The sequence below is a fragment of the Eschrichtius robustus genome, chromosome 6 (assembly GCF_028021215.1).
Source record: "Eschrichtius robustus isolate mEscRob2 chromosome 6, mEscRob2.pri, whole genome shotgun sequence".
Lineage (NCBI taxonomy): Eukaryota > Metazoa > Chordata > Mammalia > Artiodactyla > Eschrichtiidae > Eschrichtius > Eschrichtius robustus.
This window is the reverse complement of record NC_090829.1, coordinates 61,097,843-61,108,599: the sequence shown is the minus strand read 5'-3', so window position 1 is coordinate 61,108,599 and position 10,757 is coordinate 61,097,843. Positions and strand designations below refer to the sequence as shown.

Below are 10,757 nucleotides of genomic sequence, written 5' to 3'. Positions count from 1 at the left end.
CCATATATAGTGTTTTGAACGTTATCTTAAAAATAATGGGGGACTTCCCTGGTGGCACAGTGATTAAGAATCCGGCTGCCGATGCATGGGACACGGGTTCGATCCCCGGTCCCAGAAGATCCCACGTGCCGCAGAGCAGCTAAGCCCGTGCGCCACAACTACTGAGCCTGTGCTCTAGAGCCTGCGACCCACAACTACTGAGCCCGTGAGCCTAGAGCCTGTGCTCTGCAACGAGAAGCCACCACAACGAGAAGCCTGCTCACCCCAACGAAGAGTAGCCCGCGCAGCAACGAAGACCCAAAGCAGCCTAAATAAATAAATAGAAAAAAGCGAAGGCACTGAATAGTTTTTTTTAACAACTGATTATCAATTTATTAAAAATGTTGATTTAAGCATCTGCAATGGTGACTTCAACCTCGACTCCTGGCTCAATACCGATGGAAGTGATCTGCTTGACAATCTCAGAAGGACTGTGCAGGTCAGTGAGTCACTTGTGGATCCTCATCTGGAAACAATCCCAAGTCTTAGAACCTTCACCACAAGGAGTTTTCCTTGTAGTTATTCTGAGTCTTGGTAGGCATCCGAACCGGTCCTTTCGCTTTGAGATTCTTTTCCTTCTCGCCTCTGATCACGTCAGCACATACCCTCTGCAAAGACTTCAAGCTGCGGCTGGGGAGGGTGATTCTAATCCGGTGAATCGCCACCTCGGGCTTTCCGGTATCTTTAAAAGCCATAGCTGCGGACCGACTTGTTCCTCGGCGAGAGCGAACAGTGGTGAGTCAGGAGCAGGAGCGCGTGGCCCGAGGCTCCGCTGCAGCGGAGACCGCGTCTTCCTCCAAGAGAGCCATGGAACAGTTTTAAGCAGGGTCGGGTGGCGATGGCAGTGTTCTTTACAATAGGCAAAAGTGGAAACAACCCAAAATGTTTATCAATTGGCGAATGGGTAAATATAATGTGGCATATCCATACAATGGAGTATTTTCATCTATAAAAAGCAATCAGAACTGATACATGCTACAACATGGATGAAAACACATCCATGAATGCGTTTTCACACATGGATGCTCAAAGAAAGAAACCAGTCATTAAAAAAAAAAAAAAAATATATATATATATATATATATATATACATTATGATTTTTATAACCATAAAATGTCCAGAATAGACAAATCTATAGACAGAAAGTAATTAGTGTTTGCCTGGGTCTGGGGAAATGAGTGGTGGTTGGGCAATTATGCTAATAGGCGCAGGGTTTCTTTTGGGAATGAGAAAAAGATGTAAAATTAGATTCTGGTGATAGTTGTACAACTCTGTGAATATATTACAAACCATTGAAACGTACACTTTATTTTTTAATATTTTGAACAATTTCATTTTATTTATTTATCTTTTGCCCACGTGCTGCATGGCTTGCAGGATTTCAGTTCCCCGACCACGGATTAAACCCGGGCCACCGCAGTGGAAGCGCTGAGTCCTAACCACTAGACCACCAGGGAACTCCCTGAAACATACATTTTAAATGAGTGAATTGTATGGTACGTGAATTTTACCTCAATAAAACTGTTTTAAATTAGGAAAGAAAGAAACAGAGATTTAAGCCAGATGACAACATGTCATTTTTAAATAGATGTTACTCCTGTTCATTGATTCCAAGGTCCTCTTATTCAAGATATCAAGATAGCTTGGAAACTGGTCATCAGAAGTTCATTTGGTGTAGACAGAATCAAAACAAAAGGAATTTAATGGTTTTGAGTGTGGTCTCTCAAATCAGCTAAAGACAACATGATCAACTAGTGACTGATGTATTTATATATTTAACATCCTGAGAATGCTGTAGATACTCTGACAAAACTCTGAGGATTCAATTCATTCATTCATTCATTCATTCAACATCTGTTTATTGAGAACCTGTATGTAGTACTTAATAATGCATGCTTTAGGGACTTCCCTGGTGGTCCAGTGGGTAAGACTCCGCCCTCTCAATGCAGGGGGTCCAGGTTCCACCCCTGGTCCGGGAACTAGATCCCACAAGCATGCCACAGCTAAGAGTTTGCATGCCTCAACTAAGAAGTCTGCACGCCGCAGCAAAGATCCTGTGTGCCTCAACTAAGACCCAGCACAGCCAAAATAAATATTTTTTTTTAAAAAAATACATGCTTTAAACAGTAGTCATCTTTTTAAAATATTAAATTGACACCCACGGTCTGACTGACAAGAGCACTGAATATTAGAAGTAGAGGCTATTCCTTAAATCTGAATATAAGCTCTCCTAGTGCATGATTCAATTCTGGATAGTGGGAAGGTGGAAGCAGGAAACTGACATTTACTGAATGTCTACAATTTGTCAAGTACTGTGCTAAGTAATTAAAAAGTATGATCTCATTTAATCCTCACAATAACACTTTGAGGTGAGTATTATCTGCAGATGAATAAACTATTCAAAGAGGTTGTGTAACTTACCCAAAGTCATACAACCTGTAAGTTAGAGAGAAGATACTTGAAACGAGGTCTTCTGATTCTAAAAACAGCGTTTTGCTTTGTTTTGGGTTTGGTTTTGTGTCTGCTAGTTCCCAAGAGAACATTTTCATAAATTAATTAATTTATTCAACAAAGATTTATGTAGCATTACCATATGCCAGTCACTGTGCTGGACCCTACAGGTACGGAAAACAACCACTGACCTCATAGTGCTCACAGTCTAGCTAGGAAGACAAATCTTTTAACAAAGACAGCTTGAATCGTCAACATATTGTAAGATTCAACTGCCCTTATTGAATTTCACTGTGCTATGCAGTGTGTTGAATGCTTCTGCATTCAACAAGATCCCAGCCCCAACTTTCCTTCCCAACTGCATCTCCTGCCACTTCATCCAGGATCCTCTGTGCCAGACACACTGAAGTCTTCCCAGCAATGCCCTAACCCACTGCTCTTTCTTTTCACTTTCGTTCTCCCTCTACTTTTGTATATGCTTCCCTTTCTGCCTTTTCCTACCTCTTAGGAAAAATAGATTTCAAAAGTTCAAGAGAGTGAAGGACTTTGGTGTCATTCTGAATTAGCCTCTTTGTATCACAGTGGCAAGTTACTTAATCTCCCAGCTTCAGGACCCCATCTATAAACTGAGAATGATAATAACCACCTCATATGATATTTGTGAAGATTAGAGTGATAAACAAGCAGAGTGTTGGCACAAAGTAGTTTCAAAAATGATTCTCGAATATGAGAATGAAGACAAGAAATGCTATGCATTAATAAAGGAAGAAATCCTTGAGAGTCAGGGATGCTTCATGAAGAAGGTAAGACTTAAATTACTCCTTGAAAGATGAGTAGATTCTGAACAGTCACAATTGCAGGAGAGAGGCTGGATAAAGACTTGCTCTTTTTCTGTGTTTTAAATATTCTTTTATGAGATACACTGTAGAGCAGCACCAGGAACTGGCTGTAATAAGAAGGTTAAGCCTCCTTTCTTGAATAGTTAGTACACTGTATTCATAAGAATGTGGCGATTCTTCCACCCTTTTTACTCTCCTGACCCAAAAATGGCTTAAGAACTTCTCTAGTTATCCATCCACCAACTCAACTTCTGAGCCTGACTGCAGATACCTCCTCCACAGATGTCTCCTTTTTGCCGTAAGCTCACAACCATTCACTGATTCTTTTTAACAATTATTTATTGAGATGCATTAAAATCCTAAATTTTTGTTGAACTTTGACTCAGCAGTTACATTATTAGGAATTTATTCCAAGGAAATAGTCATAGTTGTACACAAATACCCAACTATAAGAATGTTTATCACAAAGACAAAAAGCCAGGGCTTCCCTGGTGGCGCAGTGGTTAAGAATCCACCTGCCAATGCAGGGGACACAGGTTCGAGCCCTGATCCAAGAAGACCCCACATGCCCCAGAGCAACAAAGCCCACGTGCCACAACTACTGAGCCTGTGCTCTAGAACCTGCGAGCCACAACTACTGAGCCCATGTACCACAACCACTGAGCCTGCGCGCCTAGAGCCCATGCTCTGCAACAAGAGAAGCCACCGCAATGAGAAGCCCGCACACCCCAGTGAAGAGTAGCCCCCGCTCGCCACAACTAGAGAAAGCCCGCACGCAGCAACGAAGACCCAATGCAGCCAAAAATAAATAAATAAATAAAATAAGTTTATAAAAAAAAAAAACAAAGACAAAAAGCTAGAGGCAATCTAAATGTCCAGCAATAGGGGATTAATTATATAAATCCTTGTAAATTCATGAAAGGTAATACCATACAGCCATTAGTGATGTATAAAAGAATATAGCATACATGTAAAAATACCGATGTGATTTCACACCAATATGTTAACAACGATTGTCTCTGGTGTGGCCTTATAAGTGTTTTATTTTTCTTTTCTATAATGAACACCTATTACTCCTGTATTAAGAAAGAATAGGTGGTTTTTTTGTTTTTTCCCAGAGCCACGTGGCTTGCAGGATCTCAGTTCCCTGACCAGGGACTGAACCGGGGCCATGGCAGTGAAAGCCTGCAATCCTAACCACTAGGCCACCAGGGAACTCCCTAGGTTTATTTTTTTAAGTTTATTGAGTTTGGTCTGTGGAATTTCATATTAAAGGGAAAAGGCAGAAAATTATGGGAAGAAGCCAAAAGAGATATGTGAGAAGTGCCATATCCATTTTTCTGTAATGTTTTTTAATTGGAGAAAGTGGCGAAAGATTAGCTCTCTTTCTTAAGAAAGTTACCTTTTCTCACCTTTCTCTTTTTTATCTTAATAAATGCTCAATAAATATTAGTAGTATTTTAGTAGAAAAAGTCAAACGTTTCACAAATATTACGATACAGTGGCAGAATTGTCACACTTTTCATCTGAATTGGAAAGTTGCTAAATTTTGAAGTAATTTCAAGGTCCTTTTTACGGCTTTGAAAACCGTGTTTCTTCAGACTAGGCGAAGGTAGACTTGAATGAAAAGCAGTTTTTTTTCTTCCTCTCTCTTTCTATCTTTCTTTCTGCTGAAAGATCTCAGAGCACTTATTATTTTAACAATTAATAAAAATTTTTTCTCTTTTTTTAAATGTTTTTGTTTATTTATTGTTTTTGGCTGCATTGGGTTTCGTTCCTGCGCACGGGCTTTCTCCAGTTGCAGCAAGCGGGGGCCACTCTTCCCTGCGGTGCGTGGGTTTCTCATTGCAGTGGCCTCTCCTGCTGCAGAGCATGGGCTCTAGGTGTGCGGGCTTCAGCAGTTGCAGCACGAGGGCTCAGCAGTTGTGGCTTGCAGGATTAGTTGCTCCGTGGCATGTGGGATCTTCCTGGACCAGAGATCGAACCAGTGTCCCCTGCATTGGCAGGCGGACTCCAAACCACTGTGCCACCAGGGAAGTCCCAATAAAAATTTTAAAATAAAATCATGTGAAAACTTCAAATAGAATCAAAAGTCATAAAGTAAAATTAAAAGATTTCTCTGCCCCTCCTTGCTAGGTCATCCATAATCACTTACCAAAAGTAACTTTGTGTTTCTTAAAAAAAAAATTTTTTTTTCACACACAAATGGGATCACATTACCTATACTGCTCTATAATTTATTATCTTGGCATATTTCTAGATTACATATAGGGTTTATTCACTTTTTTTGTTTCATATATACATAATTTTAATGCACTTTTTCATATTCAAGAAGTCAATGTTCCATCCAATTAATTAAACTAAATTAAAACTGAGAGATGATCACTCTCAACATCTTGGAATATCATCTTGCAATATCATTTCTGATTTCTTTCTGTGCCTGATACGTATGAGTCTTAGAAAAGCAACTACCATTTATTAAATACTACATATGTACTAAGTGCTTTACATATGTTATTTAACACAAGATAAAAATATTAGCTTCGCATTTTAGCAATGAGGAAACCAAAGTTCAGAGAGGTGAGAGACTTGTCCAAAGTCACATAGATGGTATGTGACACAGCCTGGATTCAAACCCAGATCAGTCTGACCCCAAAGACCATGTTCTCAACCAGGTAGACTGACTCACCACTAAACCATGTGCATGTATATGTATGAAAAAGGAACTATAGTATACATATGACTTGGTAACCTGTTTTTTTTCACTTGAAAGTATATCATAGACATTTTTATCACAATAAATTATAATTTCATCATCATTTCTAACGACTGCCTTGCCTTTCATTATATATAGAGGATCATAAAACATTGAATCCAATTCCCCATTGTTAGATACAGGATTGATTCCAATATTTTACTATTATAATAAAAACTAACATAAATATTCTTATTTGATGTATGTTTTAAAGCATTCTTTCATATAGAAAATGTCTTTAGTATGTATCCTTTACCTACTTCATGCAATAATTTCTTGTAGAACTTCAAAGCATTCTGCATTAAAATGAGTGCAAGGGACTTCCCTGGTGGCGCAGTGGTTAAGAATCCGCCTGCCAATGCAGGGGACACGGGTTCGAGCGCTGGCCCGGGAAGATCCCACATGCCGCGGAGCAACTAAGCGCATGCGTCACAACTACTGAGCCTGTACCCTAGAGCTCGCGTGCCACAACTACTGAAGCTCATGCGCCTAGAGCCCGTGCTCCGCAACAAGAGAAGCCACTGCAATGAGAAGCCCACACACCGCAACGAAGAATAGCCCCCACTCAAGGCAATTAGAGAAAGCCCACACGCAGCAACGAAGACCCAACGCAGCCAAAAAAAAAAAAAAAAAAAGTAGTCAATGAATATCTGATGAATAAGTAAATGAATAAATTATTAAAAAATAAACACGGGCTTCCCTGGTGGCGCAGTGGTTGAGAATCTGCCTGCCAATGCAGGGGACACGGGTTCGAGCCCTGGTCTGGGAAGATCCCACATGCCACGGAGTGACTGGGCCCGTGAGCCACAACTGCTGAGCCTGCGCGTCTGGAGCCTGTGCTCCGCAACAAGAGAGGCCGCGATGGTGAGAGGCCCGCGCACCGCGATGAAGAGTGGCCCCCGCTTGCCGCAACTAGAGAAAGCCCTAGCACAGAAACGAAGACCCAACATAGCAATCAATCAATCAATAAATCTTTAAAAATAAATAAATAAATAAATAAATAAAAAAGAATCCACCTGCCAATGCAGAGAACATGGTTCGAGCCCTGGTCCGGGAAGATCCCACATGCCGCAGAGCAACTAAGCCCGTGCGCCACAACTACTGAGCCTGAGTGCCACAACTACTGAGCCGGCACGCCTAGAGCCGGTGCTCCACAGCAAGAGAAGCCACCGTAATGAGAAGCCCGCGCACCACAACCAAGAGTAGCCCCCGCTCGCCGCACCTAGAGAAAGCCTGCACGCAGCAACAAAGACCCAACTCAGCCAAAAATAAATAAATTCATATTAAAAAAAAAAATGAGTGCAAGCTTCTCAAGAAATAATACATGTAAGAAAGCAAAAATAATTCCTTTTTGTTCTAATGCTTTACTTAGTTGACAACACTTAGTTTTTTCTTTTTTTGAATTTTTGAATTTTATTTTATTTTTTTATACAGCAGGTTCTTATTAGTTATCCATTACATACATATTAGTGTATATATGTCAATCCCAATCTCCCAATTCATCACACACACATACACCCTCACCACTCTCCCCCTTTGGTGTCCATACGTTTGTTCTCTACATCTGGACAACACTGAGTTTTAAGGGGAAATTGGAAACAATCTAAATGACTAGCAAACAATTTTTTTTTTTAAAGCTATTGCATTTTTCATTTAACTATTTATTTATTTATTTTTGGCTGCATTGGGTCTTTGTTGATGCACACAGGCTTTCTCTAGTTGTGGAGAGCAGGGGTTACTCTTCGTTGTGGTGTGTGGGCTTCTCATTGCAGTGGCTTCTCTTGTTGTGGAGCATGGGGTCTAGGCATGTGGGCTTCAGTAGTTGTGGCTCGCAGGCTCTAGAGCACAGGCTCAGTAGTTGTGGCGCACGGGTTTAGTTCCTCTGTGGCATGTGAGATCTTCCCGGACCAGGGCTCAAACCCGTGTCCCCTGCATTGGCAGGTGGATACTTAACACTGTGCCACCAGGGAAGTCCCAACAATCTATTATTATTTTTTTTTTTGGCTGTGTGGCTTGTGGGATCTTAGTTCCCTGACCAGGGATTGAATCCGGCCCTCAGCAGTGAAAGCGCAGAGTCCTAACCACTGGACTGCCAGGGAATTCCCACAAACAATTTTAATATAAAGTATAAATCTCCACTGTCTAATATGGCAACCACCAGCCACATATGGTTATTTAAATTTAAATTAAATAAAATTTAAAATTCAGTTCCTCAGTTTCACTAGCCATATTTTAAGTGTTCAGTTGCCCCATGGGACAAGTGACGACTATATTGGATGGGGTAGATATAGAACATTTCCATCATTACAGAAAATTCTATTGAAATGTGCTGATACAGACCACTCATACTATGAAATACTATACAATATTTTAAAGGCATTCAGAAGACCTATATATACTGACATGGAAGGATACAATTTTTTATTTGTTTTTAACTTTTTATGTAAGTGGTTATTGACTCATAGGGCCATGAGATTTTTATAATAATTATACAAGAATGTAGTCATGTGCAGTGTGAATTTTTTTAAATAACTAGATTTTTTTTAAAACATCCTATAAAATTAAATTTATAGAGTAGTGAAGGGACACAGTGAGGAGATGAGGTCACTTCAACTTAACTTATTGGGGAAAGTTTTCATGGAAGAGACAACACTGAGCTGTCTCAAAAAGTTAGCAAGTAAAGGGATACAAGGCAGAGAAAAGAGGAAACTTATCTATGGGGCTGAATGGAAGAGTAAAGCCACAGATGAGGATTTAAAGTCCAAAGTACTTTGACCAGTTTTACATTTGGGGAGTGTTACGAGAATTAAGTAACATAATATATAATGAAAGCACTTTGTAAACTATAAAGTACTGTCTAAACTAAAAAGATTGTTGTAGGAATCAAAAAGCACAATCTGTATGCTTTGAAAACTGGTGTGCTTTGAAAACAAAATACATGTAAGATAACCTTCTTTATATGAAAATAAATGAAATTACTGATAAATGCAATTACACAAATAACAAATGCCTATATAGCTTTACATATGCATTAAGACTGAATTAATAGACTATTTAGTTGTTTCATACATCTAAAGGGTCACTATTATAAATTGTATTCTCATAATTATGTGAAAAAAAAAGAAAAGCAAAAACATCTACCCAGAAATATCATTCTACCTCACGATGACTTCGTTTTTCTTTTGCATAAGCCTGGGTCTTTCAAATCATCCACAAGCAAATAGCTCCATTCTGTAGATGAGAAATTATAAAAGACCATGTAATCAGCTGACAAAGGAACTGAAAACAAGCCCAGAGGAAATGCATGGCTCTTCTTACAAAGTCACAATGTACTGTTCTGTTTGCCTCCCACTCTCAAAGTGTATATTCCTGACATTTCTTGTCTTATAATTGGACTTTATGAATGAGAGCTGTAGGATGCTGTCTGGTGAATGATCTGAAAAGGATATGCTGAAACACAGTGGAGGTGCTGCAAACACTGCATGTTAGGTTTTGTGTGGGAACTTGAATAAGAGGCATGAATTAGAAATTCAGAACCCCAAATTTTATTCTCTATAAAATAAGGGCTATTTTCTCAGTCCTTAATGGAGACTTTGAGTAGGTTTAGGTGACATATAATGTGGAAACCAAATGTATAGGCTTGGATTTCAGAATAGTCTGGAGTCCCATGGCTTCCCAGAGTTTACCCTTTACAAGTGCTCGGGCGAGAAAACAGGAGTTCAATAACTTTTCATCTTCTTTAATTTCGTTTCTGCATCCCAACTGCTGAGCTACTATTAAAACACATACTTATTAACATTTCTATAGCATGTTGTTCTTTCTAACGTGCATTCAATTTAATATCTCACGTGGTCCAGCTGATGAATACCACCAGTTACTCGAGAATTAGTTCACTGGGATTCTGGAAATAATCAGTCATATTCAGTAAACTTTTCCTGTGTGCCTACTATGTGCCACATGAGAACCAGCAGCTGGACAGTTTTATTCACATTCAGATGGGTCACAACAAGGATTCTCTTTTGTTGGCAAAAAACTGGGGGAAAAAAAAACATTTCCAAAGCAGGGCAGGCAGGAATCAAAAAGTAGGCTTGAAAAAATTCTCCAAGGAAACAGGCCATTATGTTAATGGTCTCTGTTTGTCTCTGGGTGGTAACATTGTGGGTTTTTTCCCTTCATTATGCTTTTTTTATACTTTCTAATTTTTTTCTACAATAGGCATATATAACATATAAACAGAAAATAATAAAGTAAAAATCTTAAAAGAAAAAGAGTCTCCAAAAGACTACACAAAACAAGGAAGAGATTCAAATGTAAATAAGTCCATTGATTGGTATAGTTGACTGCCAATCATATTGATGGACAGCATGACTCCAGCTACTTAATTGATTGTTTTTTCTAAATCAAGCATTGGGCCTCAGCCTTTGGTAAGAAGGAAGTAATACTATTCACCTTATGAAGGTATTAACTCTTCCTGGACTCTAGGACTTTGCCCTTCGGAAAGAAGAATTCATGCAACACCTCTCCCCCAAAGCCCTAAAATAACTTGAACTTTTCATCTGTTTTTATCAAAGGTAAGCATGAGACCCTAAGGAGAATAATATTGTATCGTGGATTAATATACGGCATTTACAGGTTAAAAACAACCACTGCATCAACAACAACAACAAAAAGT

General features: G+C 39.3%; 1 pseudogene; it reads right to left on the bottom strand.

Annotated features, from left to right (window-relative positions):
• Positions 1-388: 388 nt before the first annotated feature.
• LOC137765642 (small ribosomal subunit protein uS10-like) lies at positions 389-734 on the bottom strand (annotated as a pseudogene).
• Between the last annotated feature and the right edge of the window lie 10,023 nt (positions 735-10,757).